This window comes from Sycon ciliatum, chromosome 2 (genome assembly GCF_964019385.1).
Source record: "Sycon ciliatum chromosome 2, ocSycCili1.1, whole genome shotgun sequence".
In the NCBI taxonomy this organism is placed as follows: Eukaryota; Metazoa; Porifera; class Calcarea; order Leucosolenida; family Sycettidae; genus Sycon; species Sycon ciliatum.
The window spans coordinates 48011955-48027237 of NC_088644.1; the positions used below are offsets into that span (position 1 = coordinate 48011955).

General features: G+C 50.9%; 1 protein-coding gene across 1 annotated transcript in view; it reads left to right on the forward strand.

Annotated features, from left to right (window-relative positions):
• Nucleotides 1–15283, forward strand: part of LOC135810289 (uncharacterized) — a 184927-nt gene that overhangs the window by 100558 nt on the left and 69086 nt on the right. The window lies entirely within an intron of this gene.

The window sequence follows — 15283 nt, forward strand, 5'->3', positions numbered from 1 at the left end:
ACTGTACACATCCATGCCCCATGCTATGGTATGCTTATGTACATGATTGTACATGTACATGTACATGCACATGAATGTTTTGCTAGAGCGGTCGTGAATGGCATACAGTAGTACTGCATTTACTGAGTACAAAGTACAATCAATGACATGTACACGCAAATAAGCATAGTTCCTCCACAACAACTGTACTGCTGTAATAGACCAATCCCGAAAAGATTGTCTGGGTTCGAAAGGGGGCATGTCAACTGAGAGTACACTGTACAACACAATACATGACACTATCTGATCAGCATGCGGCACAGGACGTGTTTGATAGTTCGCGTGTGACTGCGAGGGTAAGTACACGGTTTTCTCGTGAGTTGCATGCAAGAGAAACGATGTGACAGAAAGCAAAGCCCTTTGTAGTTTTCTCTCTCGCACTGGTAATGGTCTGCTGTTGGAGTGGAAATGCTAAGACATAATCCTTGTTTCGCTCTTCTGTGTAGTGTGAAGAGGTCAACGAACATGTAGAGCTCACTTTGATGAAGTTGGCAAGGCTGTGAGCGCTGTGGCTCAAAGCGATAGGCCCTAAATCTTACGAGATATTTCGAGTGCTATTGTTTATTGCGAGCGCTTCGTTTTCGATGAGTCCTGCCTCTTTCCTGGCAGCTGCCCTCCTATAGGATCAACCACGAAGTGACTGTACTCATCTGCAGCCGATCAATGTTATATTGCACAAGAAGATATCTTTTTCGCCGAGCCAGTGCACCGCCAAAGACCATCGCCGTGTCACACCGTCGGAACGAGTTCATGATGAGAAACATCATTCGCGCGAGCGTGATGAAGAACTATTTCGAAAGACAACATAGTCTTTACCCCCGGGACGACAACTATGTGCACGTCCTGCAAGGGGAGAATGTCACCAGCGACATCAACGAAGACGACGGCAGTATTTCGGAAAGCTGGAGTCAGCGGAGGTCGTCAAGCTCCTCCGCGACCCGGTACATGTACAGTATAGGTGACATGTCGACACGAGCGTGCGGAAACACAGCATACACTGTAGTAATGTTGCGAGAGTTTGCGGAAGAAGGCCAAGTCGGGAAATCCATCAGCTCCAAAAGCTACCTGTAGGTGGGCGATGAGACTCCAGCTTCAGACTACAACAGTCAGGACTTGTAAATAGTTGAACTTTGTGAAGCAGCAGATCGAGAAGTCAGCTGAAATCGTAGCTGTTGCAGTATGTCGGCGCTATGTAGCTTGCATTTTTTACGGAGAGTCGATCGCCAAGCGAATGTTTCTCTCCTCACCGAGAGCTATCTAGCCTCCAAACTCCGTCAGGGTCTGCCTAAGGTACCGAAGGTTCTTTGACTAGCTGCTGGCAGGACTCCATCAAATCCTCTAGCTTCAGCTCGGCGAGCAAAAGTCTCTCTCTCCTCCGCCATGAGCTGACACACACAAACTGAATACAAAACGATGCACTTCACACTTGCTGGCTTGCACGCGTGCCCCCTTTCACGAACCCAGACAATCTTTTCGGGATTGGTCTATTTGTAAACGCTGGCCAGGTACACGGTTTGATCAGGCTGGTGTGACATTTGACACCTCTGAGTAGCCTGCATGCATGCAGTACAAGGGTTAGCTGATCTGCAAACACAGGTTGATCTCCACCTAAACACACTCATTTGCTGCAGGGATCTAGCACTAGTACAGTAGATTGTACAGTTCCAGAAAATGTGCGAACAGTCATTTTTCTATTCGAAATGGCCGCTACCCCCCTACCCCCGTTTCGAAATGCGTTACGTTTAGAAACAAAATGCGAACTTATGAGATGCTCCCTAATCGGAATCGAAATAATAATAATGTTTTTCGAGCGCGCTTTGAATGTACGTGCCCGCGCCCGTACTTTGAAACACGGGGTAAGGTCTTACTCAGTAGGGGGAAATCCCTAGTTTCCCCTCGAAGAGCCATAATCGGCCACGGTCTGTGACTGGTGACCATGGCATGGGGACTAGTAGTAGTGCGGTACGAGGACGAGACATGCGTGTATGGTCGCACGTTTGGCTGCTGTATGCTAGCCCGGTACGGTGGGTGCGCCAATCTCCAGCATAACCATGTGCAAAGACTTTTAAATCATGACATGATGTTGCACTGCCACTGGTCTGCTTCGTCCCGGTTTCACAACCCTGTGCATTGCAGCCGTGAGCAAAACCAGCTCAGGCTGAGAGATCCCTCCGGAGTTCCATCTTGTCCACAGTGCGCTGAGCCCACTCAGATCGGTCATGGTCTTTATTATTGGCATGCCAAAGTGCGCATTCTGAGCCCACTCAACACATCGGGCATGGTCTTTGGCATGTCTCTGGCAGCAGCGCTTGCCTTGTGACTGCTGTGGCCAGGTTTGATTTCTGTCGTCCACCCACAGCAGTGACATGTCCACTGCTAACTGTATTCCTGCTGTTATTACGATACTTACGATGATGGGTAGCACGGGTACCCTACTACCCGATGACATCCCTCCTTACACTAGTTACAGTGCAGCTGTACTGGTGCCCAGGAAGTAAAGGTTGAGAGTTGTAGACTAGAACGTTCTTATTCTCATGTGGAAATTTGTATATGGCCGAGCCACCTTGTACAGACGGGTATCATATGCCTGGTAACATTCTGATCTGCTCGTTCTTGGGTGCATTGTTCTTGATCGTCCGAGAGTAAGGGTACGGCATTGTTAGGATTACGGGTCATGAGGGAGCAGAGTTTGCAATGTACCTTTGAGCTGGGATCTTATCTGTCCAAAACGGGTGTACAAGGGATTGGGTGTGCGTAAGCATCAGCTGTGACATTTTCAGAATGCATTAGAGTGACATAGGGCGAGAAAAGGAAGAAGGATGTTCTGCATGAGTCAGGAAAAAGGGCATCAGCATGTTGTGTCCGTCCAAACAGAACTTGTTGAAAAACAAACAAACAAACAAACATGGTATTCGCTACAACATGTACATGATATGTACTTCTAGAGTTCAAAGTATAATAATTATCCTCTTGCTATTACCATGTACTGCCTCTACTTCCTTGTATATACCTCACTACATCTACTTATTGCACATATCATGGGTGGACACCCTGAGCTGCTTACATGTGTGAGCTCCTTTTTTTTTTCTTTTTTTTTTGGCCGAATATTGGTCCGGCAGCTGCCGGACCTGCCGGACCGCCTGCTACGGCCCTGTAGAAGGCATGATAGTTGAAATGAATGAAAACTGTTGGGTGTATTTTGTCATGGTCTCGCCATGAAGATCAAGGAGTACTAATATTATTGCACCATGGCTAACGAGAATAACCTTGTACACATCTGTGTAGGTCCGACATGACTCATGAGCACTACACCACGTGATGCGAGTTTTCCTTATCGCCTGACCCAAAGGAAATTATTGTTATGTACGAGTATGGCTAGAGGTCTAGATTATTGCAACCCGTCTCAAGTACTTGACATGCACTCTCCAAGGATTATGCATGTAGATTCTTGGTGTCACCACACTCACACTCACAGACGTACAAATACATACTATAACATAGCGAGATGGAAGATCCTTGAATCACGTGCCCCTATGATCGGCGGCTGGATCGATGGGCTTCGCACAGTCTGTATCGTGTATGTCAACATGTTCAGATCATGTGTGAGTTGTCAGGTTGCTGCTCTACTCAAATCGATCAAAGAGCCTGCTCTGTCTAGTCCTACAACTAGTACAAGCCGTCCATGGTCTGCACAAGCCTGTCACCACTGGTCACAACACCGTGTTGTCAAAGACAATTCAATGAACGACAGATTCAAATTCAACCAATAAGCAACGTAGCTCCTAGCAACCAACCAGTTGCAGTGTCCAAGCTGACTGCTTATGCCAGGTCAGAGCAACCATAAGCGCATGCCTGGAATAAAGACGCTGAGACGCTGCGCTTGTTCAATCACATACATTAGATCCTGTCGTTCCTCCTCTTTCGCTGTGAGATTTTCTGCAGTACAATTCATACTGACTACTACTACTAGTATTTGCTTTTCCTAAGAAACAAAAATATTTGACTGCCAAGATGCCTTCACCCAAATTTCACACGAAGTACCATTCTAAAGATGTTGTTGTGTCCTCTGACGGACGCGAAGTGACCAGACTTACCTCTGCTACCGTCCCGCAACCAACACAACCTGCCGCCGCCGCCGCTGCCTCTCAAACTCAGCCTGCAGCAAAATCGCAACGAGGTACGTACGCGCGCGCGCGCTCGTGAGTGCGTGCGACTGAGTGTCTGTGTCACTGTGTGTGGGGTGTTTTGACCTTGTCTGCGTTGAAAAGATCACTTCTTATCTGAATGGATGTGTGGCTCTTTCTCTCTCCCACAGTCTACTGGATATTGTCTGAACACACACTAGTAGGCATGTGAGATGTGTACGGTAGATCTATGTCACTTTCATAATTGAGAATTCAAGAGAATGCAGCGACAAAGATATCTACTATTCCAAGTAGTATCCAATACTTGTGGCTCAATGTAGCTGAACCATCGGACCTTATTTGTCAGCTTGGATCACGTGATCCATCCAGCTGCCGCGTGCGGCAAACAGCCCAAATAGCGCTAACTCTGGCCTGCGAGCGTTTGCTGCGACTAGCGCGCTAGCGCTCGTGACATACACAAACGCGCTAGCCAGAATGCTTTGACTTTGATGGCTTTCAGCTTCTATTTTTTGAAAAGTAGCGCGCTCAGACCAGCTCGATAGGAGTCTCGTCCATTTAGCGGCTCAAATGCTTGAGCTCCGGATAGCGGAAAATAGCTCGTCGTCCATTAGCGGCTCTAATAGTACCTGGTCTGAAGTGTCGCAGTCTAGCAACTATGATTTTTTCCAGGAGGGTAAGGGTTGCAAACCCAAAGAGACCCTAAGCTTCGTCTATCAAACAAAACAATTGCCCTAAAAAATGGAAGAGGAAAAGAGTGAGCGAGCTGGTCTGAGCGCGCTACTTTTCAAAAAATAGAAGCTGAAAGCCATCAAAGTCAAAGCATTCTGGCTAGCGCGTTTGTGTATGTCACGAGCGCTAGCGCGCTAGTCGCAGCAAACGCTCGCAGGCCAGAGTTAGCGCTATTTGGGCTGTTTGCCGCACGCGGCAGCTGGATGGATCACGTGATCCAAGCTGACAAATAAGGTCCGATGGTTCAGCTACATTGAGCCACAAGTATTCGAAATGCGGTACGTTTGCAAAATAAATGCGAACTTACTTATGAGATGCTCCCTTAGCTGTCACTCAGACATGGCGAGACGCCGCATGTCGGCTGAAGAAGTGATCCAGCCATGCCATGGACTCGGACAGTGATGATCGATGACTGGAGCTGCGATAGTGAAGCCGATGACTCAGATGCGGACATAGCCGTGCGCGATCGCGACGGAACAAATTTAATTTCGCGGACGTGTCCGCCGTGGTGGATGTCGTACCTACTGCCGTGGTCGCCTAGGCCCTGAGGATATCGGACATGTCGATGTCGAACTTGAGCAGGGCGCAGCAGCACAAGTTACGCCAGCGCAGGACGCAGACACGAACGCTGATCATGAGGAAATATTAAAATTTGTTGATGCACAAACTTGTGTACATGGACCTGACAATTCTCCTGCAGCACGTGACGATGCAGCTTGGACGAAAAGGAATGCCAAACCTACTATTCCTGAATTCTCTGCATGGCCTGGAATCCCAGTACAGCCAGCAGATGATGCCACAGCATACTGGTTTTTGAACTTATACTTTGTACATGTACTGTAATTCTGGCAGCTGCTCGTCACCGAAACGAACCGGTATACGGTACAGTGCATAGCCCGTTCCACGGCCGGGCCATTTTCCAGCCTACTTTCCTGCATGCCAGTGACAGGGGTAGAGATGAAGATATTTATTGCTCTGTACTTACTGAGTGGTCTGGTGTACAAGCCCCAAATGAACCTATTATTGGAGCTCTGACGCTACGATCGGCGCACCTGCATTTCAGGCCCTCACTGTGATGCGTAACCATTTCCAACGCATCGTGCAATGCCTGCCCTTCACAAACAGTGAAGCCAATAGCCAGGATGGTCGTCTGATAAAGGTAAAGCCATTATTTGATTTACTTGTGGGCCGCTTCAAGCACGTGTACACACCTAAACCGTGCATTGCTGCCAAATAATTTTCGCCCAAAATCGGACACCCTTCATCGCCAAGGCTGGCCACATGGTGAGAATTTTTCTCCTCTGCAATATTTTCCGGAGAATTCTAAATACCGCCCAAAATACCATGGAAATTCGCTTCGTTGCCATGGTAACTGATCTTGCACACCGAAGTAATCGGTTGCCATGCCTGAATTCTGTAATCCTAGTAATGCATGAGCGTGGTCACACACTGTACAGTGAACATACCCTCGTACTTTGCACTTCCACCGCCAAGCGCTAGCCTTTTAGAAGCACATGACAGTGATTTGTGCCTTCAGTTGCGCTGAAAAAAGAAAATACAGGACTTCTGAATAGGAGAGTACTGATCCCTGGCATTTTTGGCTACGTTTCGGACGTTTCCTTTTTCGGACCGGTTTTCGGAAGAGCCTTCACAAATCGGACACTGTCCGAAAAATCGGACGGTTTGGCAGCACTGTTTAAAACGCCAGATGTATGTGTTGGTGAAGAACTGGTTTTGTTTTAGTGGTGTCCAGGGTACCTGGGTACCCGCTGGTTTTGTTCTAGTGGTGTCCAGGGTACCTGGGTATCCGCTCGTTTTGTTCTAGTGGTGTACTGGGTACCTGGGTATCCGCTGGTTTTGTTCTAGTGGTGTACTAGGTACCTGGGTATCCGCTGGTTTTGTTCTAGTGGTGTACTGGGTACCTGGGTACCCGCTCGTTAATCTCAGGTACCGGTAGTAAAATGGTACCCGTTTGGATTTCGATGATCCAGTCAGTACGGAACAACACTGCTGGGATCGTGCATTCCAGGCGGGAGTCAATTATTTACAACTCCACGCTGGATGTAGTAGTAGTAGTAGTAGTAGTAGTAGTAGTAGTAGTAGTAGTAGTAGTAGTAGTAGTAGTAGAATTTATTATTTTACGTCAGCATTGTTGTTGCATTTTCGCATCTAGTAGATCTACCTCTCCAACTAACAGACACGAATCAATTTGAGAATCACAATGTGATATCAATATGCAACCTGTTTTGGTGAGATCTCAGTGCCCCGTGGCACAACCCTCGTAACAGACACAAGCTCAGAATTTCTCTTGTTCATTAGAAGGTGTTCTTTATTGATCTGTCTCTGTTCTCGGCAGTTGTGTGATTATAAGAAAAGGTTTACAAAGTGAGTCGTCCATGTAAGGAAAACCGTACTTAAGTAGTATCGTCCTCTTTACGGAGGTGACACAGTGGATGGCCAAACGGGTAAAGCACAAACGAAAAGGATGCTGCGAGTTAGTGCAGTCATGCAGCAACATTCTCCCCCATGGTAACAAACCGTGGAAGAGTTAACATGAACATGTAAACAGGAACTGAAGGGAAGCGAAAAAGACTATATTCAAACCTAGCAACTATCGTGCTTTCCGAGTAGAAACAAAGGTGGATGGTCCATGGACGCACAAAACAAAACAAAAACAAGAAAAAAAAGAAAAAGAGAAGAAAAAAACAGTGCAGCTAGCTGCAGCGCAGAAGTGCGGGAGGCATGAGAGCTCTACGACAGCACGTCCAGTCATAGAGCGTGCGTGAAGTGCGATCTTGATGGATCCAACGAGCCGCTCCCAGGCTCCGCCTGTGTGGGGTGCCGCCGGCGGGGCTTCATTCAGCTCCCGAATGGCCTGGTGGAGCTCTTTGGCGGCGCCTTTGAAGTTGGTTCCGTTGTCTGAGTGGATCACCAGTGAGTAGCCTCGCCTGCTGATGATTCGCCGGATAGCCATTAACGTTGAGTCGGTGGACAGGTCGTGCACTAGCTCCACGTGAATGGCTCGGGTGGCAAGACAAGTGAAGAGAGCGCCGTACCGCTTCTCATGTCTGTGCCCAACAGTGACAGACAGCGGGCCGAAGTAGTCCAGTCCTGTCTGTGTGAAGGGTCGCTGAAAGGCGTCAGTGCGGCACTCTGGCAGGGCAGACATGATTGGTGGCTGCGGTTTGGCACAGAGATTCTTGCAATGCTGGCACTGGCTCCAGGTGCTTCTTACCGCTGCACGGATACCAGGTACCCAGTACTTCTGACGCAGCTCGTTCACTACGCGATCCTATCCTTGATGTAGTGACCAGACATGGTGTTGCTGCATAAGCAGCCTAGTGAAGGCGTGTTTTGGCGGGAGCAGTACAGGTTGGCGCAGGTTCTTGTTTCCAACCGTTGCGTTCCGTACGCGACTGTCAGAGCACATGATGCCATAGTCGTAGATGAAGATTGTCATCTGGACCAGGCGCCTGTCCTTGTCGACTGGCTTGCCATTGCGGAGCGTAGCGAGTTCTTCGGGGAAGCCTTCTGCTTGTGCAGCTTTCCATCAAAAGACTCTCCGCGGGTCGCAGCTCAGGGGACTGTCACCGACGGCTTGGCAGCGTCTCTTTCTCCGTGTCTCAGGTGGCGAGTGAAGCGTAGCACCCAGACGGTTGCTCTTACCAGGCGACACCAGTTTGAGAATCGCTTGATCTCTGGTTGTACTGCCTTCAGGTTGGGTGGCTCTGAGCTGTCTCCGGCTGCTGCGTTGTCGCCACTGAACGGATGCTTCAGCTCGGGATCATCAAGGTCCGGCGTACGAGTCTCCTCGGCGGGCCAGTCTGCTTCGCCTTGCCTCAGATAGTCCGGGCCGCCCAACCAGCGATCGTCCGGCTGCAAGCGCTGGGCAGAGATGCCTCTAGAGAGATCGTTAGCTGGGTTCTCTCTTGTTGGTACCCAGTGCAACTGGTCTACTTCAGTTGTGTCCGTTATTTCCGCGATCTGCTGGGCCACAAATGGTTTGTATTGTCGTGTGTCCGAGCGTATCCACAGCAACACCGTTCTGGAGTCCGTCTAGAATATGACCCGTGGAATTGAGATACACAGCTGCTCCCGGGCGGTACAGGATAGTCGCGAGGCGAGGACCGGGAGTTCCAGACGGGTATCGAGGCCGGTTTTATTGGAGCAACGCGTGCCTTCGCTGCGATTAGGGACACTGCCAGCTGAGTATCATGGTTCGCTACTCTCAAGTACGCACCGGCGCCATTATGCTTTCTCGCTTGCTTCGGAACACGTGCAGCTGGATGTCGGTAGCGACTGTAATCAGCGGTGTGTAGCACCGTGGCACTTCTACGGTGGCCACCTGGTCTAGCTCTGCCGCCCAATCATTGCCTTGCTCCGTGGAAGGGTGATGTCGTCCTCACGCCAGAGTAGCCCCGTTGGCCCCCGGCGTCCGGTGCGTGTGGTGAGAGTATCTAGCAGCTGGAGTGCGCGGTCGTCAGCCTTGCTGCGAATTTCCGTGGGCTTGTTCCCGAAGGAGTCGAGGGCGAACTACTACTTGATCAGGTCTTGGAGGTCGCTAACAAGACCCCAGTTGGACAGAAGCACGCCTTCGTCGATTCTGTAGTGGCGGGCACTCATTTCGCCGTGAACAACCCACCCTCGCTTGGTATGTGTGGCTACAGGTGCGTTTGGCGGGCCCTCGGCGGTCACCCGTGGTGCAATCAAGCTGTAATAGTCTTGTCCGATTAGGAGTCTGGGCTTGGCCCTGAGCAACGTTGGTAGGTCAAGTCCCTCCAGGTGGGGCAATTGTTGAACCGTTGAGGGTTCATTTATTGTGTTGTCAGGTTGAACTTGGCATGAATGTGAACGTTGGTTAAAGTGAAGCTGTCCTGTCTCTGCCTGCCAGCTACGCTGAATGTTACTACCTTGGAGCTGGACTCCTGGTGCTGCTTGCCATCCGTCCATGACAGCCTCAGGGGCCGAGTTGTTCCTGCAAGCCCAAGTTCCTCCGCTAGTTCGCTCTCAATCAAGGACACTGTGGAGCCTTCGTCCAGGAGTGCGTACGTATCAGCCTCTGTGTCTCCGTTTCGTACCGTAACCGGCATCACCCTCAGCAGCACCCGTCCACTGTGTTCCGACACGTGGGTTGCTGAGGTGTATATCATCTCCGATGTGCGTTCTAGCGGTGCTACATTTCCGCGGTGATCGCGGTGTAGTAGAGGATGGTGGGGTTTGCCACATGAGCAGGCTTTCTCCTCGCAAACCCTCGCGAGGTGGCCTTCGCCAAGGCAGCGGAAGCACAGCCGTTTGTCACTAATGAACTGGCGGCGGGCGTTAAGTGGTTCCACGGCTAACTGGAGGCAGCTACTTGTGGTGTGCCCCGATTCGCTAGAGAAGAGGTAATGTGGCTTACTAGCGGTGGCTTCCACGACTGTGAGCATTAGGCCTGTGCGTGGAGTGGCATGAGTGGCGTCACATGGGATCGGCTGAGCGACTAGGCGTGCAGCCTTGGCCCTCTGTTCAAGCCTGGCCAAGAAGGTGTCCAGGTGCGGGTCTATGACGGTTTTTAGCACGTGCTCTCCCCATTGAAACCAAAGCCCCCCCCCCCCCCAGACAGCTTGCCAACTAGCTCCTTGACCAACTGAGAGTTGTAGAGGAGGCCGGTGCACTTCGTGCTGCGCATAGTGGCAACAAGGTTGCGGCACAGGGCGCTGATCTCAATCAGTGCCACGATGGCCTCCTCCGACTTCATACCTCTCTGTGACTTCAGCTTCAGAATGAGGTTCTGGACAATCTGGTCCGGGTGGCCGAACCTCATCCTCAAGATGGAGATGACCTCCCCTACATTGTCGGAGAGAGTCATCATCCCCTGCACGGCTTCCCTGGCCTTTCCGCGTAGCGCTTGCTGTAATCATCCAAGGTTCTCACCATTTGAGAAGCCGCACCCTCTGGTAGTGTGCTCCAATGCGAAGATAAATGCTGGCCACTCGTCGGCATGTCCAGAGAACTGAAGCAAGTCCTTAGCAGTGGACTGCCTCGCCATGAAATGGTGCGTGGTGAGATTCATGGCGTGTGACTGCCTTGCAGGGGTAGGGTGTGTACCACTGGATTCGCTCCTGAAGCCTGCTCACCTTGGTGTGTCCAGCAACAGATCCTGGATCTGTCCGTTGGCTTCTCTCCGCTCGCTCGGCGCGTCGCGCGCGCTCAGCTAGGCTAATGCCATCCGTGCATGTCAGCTCCTATCCGCTGCGGGTCTCCCGTTATCGACGAGAAGAACTGGTCCGGACACTGGCATTACTGCTGCCGCTTGACCGGTTTCTGTTCAACGTCTTCTGGAGTTCTAGCTTCTTGCGGATCAGCTTTCGCTCTACTTCTGCGAGCTCTTCCGCGGTGATTCGTTCCGCTTCGGCGTCTAGCTCGTCTACTCGAGTCTGTAGTTAGTTCGAGTGTGGCGCTGCCCGACCCTCTCCGCAGACAATCCGGCTCGAAGGACCAATGTTTTGGTGAGATCTCAGTGCCCCGTGGCACAACCCTCGTAACAGACACAAGCTCAGAATTTCTCTTGTTGATTAGAAGGTGTTCTTTATTGATCTGTCCCTGTTCTCGGTATTTGTGTGATTATAAGAAAAGGTTTACAAAGTGAGTCGTACGTGTAAGGAAAAGCGTAGTATTGTCCTCTTTACGGAGGTGACACAGTGGGTGCCCAAACGGGTAAAGCACAAACGAAAAGGGTGCTGGGAGTTAGTGCAGTCATGCAGCAACACAACCTGAGAACAGATATACTAAAATATTGTTTTATGTGAAAGTATTAGTTGCGCAAAAAATTAATCATGGCTGCTAAAGGGTATCCGTTAACCAGCACGTTAAGAAAATTTCCCGTTTTGCTTTGCCAATTTTTCCTAGACCTTGTTTTACCCGTGTGTGTATGTGTGTGTGCGTGTATGTATTCGTGCGTGTGTGTGTGTGTGTGTGTGTGTGTGTGTGTGTGCGTGTGTGTGTGTGTGTGTGCATGTGTATTTGTGTGTGAGTGTGTGTGTGTGTGTGTGTGCATGTGTATGTGTGTGCATGTGGATGTGTATGTGTGTGTGTATGTGTGTGTGTGTGTGTGTGTTCGTGCGTGTGTGCGTGCGTGTGTGTATGTGTATGTGTGTGCATGTGTATGTGTGTGTGTGTGTATGTGTGTGATGCGGGGTGGTAGTAATTTAAAACAGTGCTGTATGATAGCTACTTTGAAACCAGAGGGCTCAAAACGGGTGATAACAAAGTGAGTGCCGCGGACAAGAGCGATACAACATTTTAGGCTGGACACGGTGCCACGTACACCATATCGACGCATCCAGGTCCCTTTCTGAAGCCGCACTGAGAGTCTGGCAACACGTCTTCAGCGATAGCTTTCAGGCGGTCCTGCAGAATACGGGCAAGCAGCTTGCCTACAACGTCCAAGAGACTGATGCCGCGTCAGTTATCACAGTGGTGTAGATCTCCCTTCTTGGGGATGGGCACAACCACTGCATCACACCAATCATCGACTAGAGTGCCTTCGAGCCAGGATTTACGCATGATGGTCAGGATGCGACTGTGTAGGTCTTTGCCAATATGTAAGACCATGTCTGGTAGAATGCCCGACTGACCGCCAGCTCTACCTGCTTTCATGGTCTGCAGTGCAGCCTCTAGCTCGGCAACAGTGGGTGGCTGATCCAGCTCAGGAGTAACGGGGCGATCCGCCATCATTTCGACCACAGCTGCATCGTGTTTCGCCACAGGGCGAGGCCTGAGGCAAAATGGACGATCAAATAGAAGCTTACTGCGAGCCATATGGTGGTCTCTCTCTCTCACACACACACACACACACGCACACACACACACGCACACACACACACACACACACACACACACACACACACACACACACACGCGCAAATCTGCAAATGCACTGATTTTCTCTTTATAGCAACGATAGCGGATCTGATTCTGATTGAAACAGATCAAGATAAGCGCCAGATAACTGTCTAATCCACACAACTGGCGAAGCCATGTGATTCGACCACCCCAATCCACACCTGGTCTCCACCACACGGAGTACATCAGAATAGGACGGCCAAGACAGTTACCTATGCACACCCTACACTTGCTGGGGTAACCAGTATAGAAAGCACGCACACACATTCACACACCTGTCCTGTCCTGTAGAGCCACTACCACTAGGGTCACGTGGGCCCCGGAAGGGCAGCAGAGAGAGAGAGAGAAAGAGCGCGCCACCCGATGGTGCTCCAGATGCGAGACTAGTCGGAACCGGCGAGAGCAGATACACATATGCGGGAACTTGTCCCGTTCTCTGGACGGTGGCAGTGCGTTCAGCAGCGATGGCGGTTGCGTCCCTGAGTTGAGCGGAAACAACGATTGCAGGTGTCACAGTGAGCATTGCAGCAACTCCGAGCGGTAGTGTCACCGGTGACAACAGAAGCCGGTTCGGTCCATACTGGGCACGAGGTAGAAGCGAAGCAACGATGCACAGCCAAGCCTCCGCGGCTCCGGAACCAACGATGACACCGAGGGCACTGACATGCACCTCTCTGCTCCGAAACCGGCTTCTGCCGTTCAGCCGTGCACTTGTGCCTAGCGAGGTCGCCCTGATGTGCGAAGTGCCGGGCGCATGTGAGGCAAGTCACCGATGCCGGCACGAGGGGATCCGGGGCGTCCGAGGTGTAGGCCAACCTCCAGTCTGGGCGAGAGTCACAGGCCACTCTGTACCAGTCCGCTTCAAGGTCTCGCGAGTGGAGGTTCTTTACAGCGCAGTCTTTCCACCGCTGACGTGGGCCATGTGCTGGGCGATGAGATGGCAGGGTGCCGAACAGCAACTGTTTGGGCAATCGCACGTCGTCCATGCGGGCGACATGGCCTAGCCACTCGAGGCGCCGATGCTGAACCTTGGTGACGATGGTTTCAGAGTCACCCCACCACTCAAGCAGCTGGTTGTTTGATATGTTGTCATCCCAGCAACGATGGCGTGTGATACCCAATATCGACCGCACGCATCGCATGTGGAAAATAGACATGCGACGAAGGTCCTGCTTCAGCGGCGTCCAGCACTCGGACCCATACAGGAGCAGAGACAGGACACAAGCATTAAACACACAGCGTTTAATATGAAGATCTAAGTTCTTGTTCCTGAAAACAGATTGCTGCAGAGCACCACAAGCCCGGGACACCCTTGCCACCCGAGCGCTGATATCCTGCGAAGATCGGCCGCCACAGTGGATAATACGCCCCAGGTACTTGAACTCCGGCACACACTCAATGTCCACACCGGCAAGCTGTATGGGCGCCTGGTCCGCAGCCGTGACGCCAGCTCCCGCAACCAAGAACTTGGTTTTGGTCGCGCTCACGGTGAGGCCGAACTCCGAAGCGGTCGAGTTGAACAGGTCCAAAGCAATCTCAGCACCAGCATGCGATGTTGCAAACAGGGAGGAATGGTCCGCGAAATGTGCCTTTAGGGCAGTGGCAGCGGTGTTTGCGATATAGTTGACCCTCACCGTAGTGGCAACTGAACTCGAAACCAACGCCAGGAATACCTCTGACCTGCTGTTGCCGCTTGGCGACTACTGACCACATGAAGATGTTGAAGAGGACAGGAGCCATAGTGCAGCCTTGCCGCAAGCCGTTGGTGACGCTAAACGGATACACTTCTGTGCTACTCACGCTCAATACTGCATACATCATTCTCATGGTGGAAGGATCGGATGACTGCAAGCATGGGGGGGGGGGGACACCAGCACGGGGGAGCACCTGCCAGAGGCACTCACGGGGCACGGAGTCGTAGGCCTTCTTCAGGTCAATGAAGACGAAGAAACCCTTGGCTGTATGCTCACACACACACACACACACACACACACACACACACACACACACACACACACACACACACACACACACACACACACATGCGCACGCGCGCGCGCACACACACACACGCATGCACGCACACACACACATACACACACTACTACTACTACTACTACTACTACTACTACTACTACTACTACTACTACTACTACTACTACTACTACTACTACTACTACTACTACTACTACTACTACTACTATCAATCAGCTACCCCAGTGGGGTCACGCCGCCCTCCACTCAGAGAACTGAGCGCAAGGTGAGGGGCAGTGGCGCAAAACAAAACAGGAAGTACAGCAGAATGAATTGAAGAAAAAAAGAAATCAAAACAAGCTGCCATATTGATGGAAAAGAACTCACCAACAGAGGAAAGAAACATCACAAACCAGATGAACAGTCTGCTGCAGGTCCACTATAAAATGCAACGACTGAAAAAGGAACAATAATTATAATATTATAAAAAATAAATGTGAACATGATGTTTT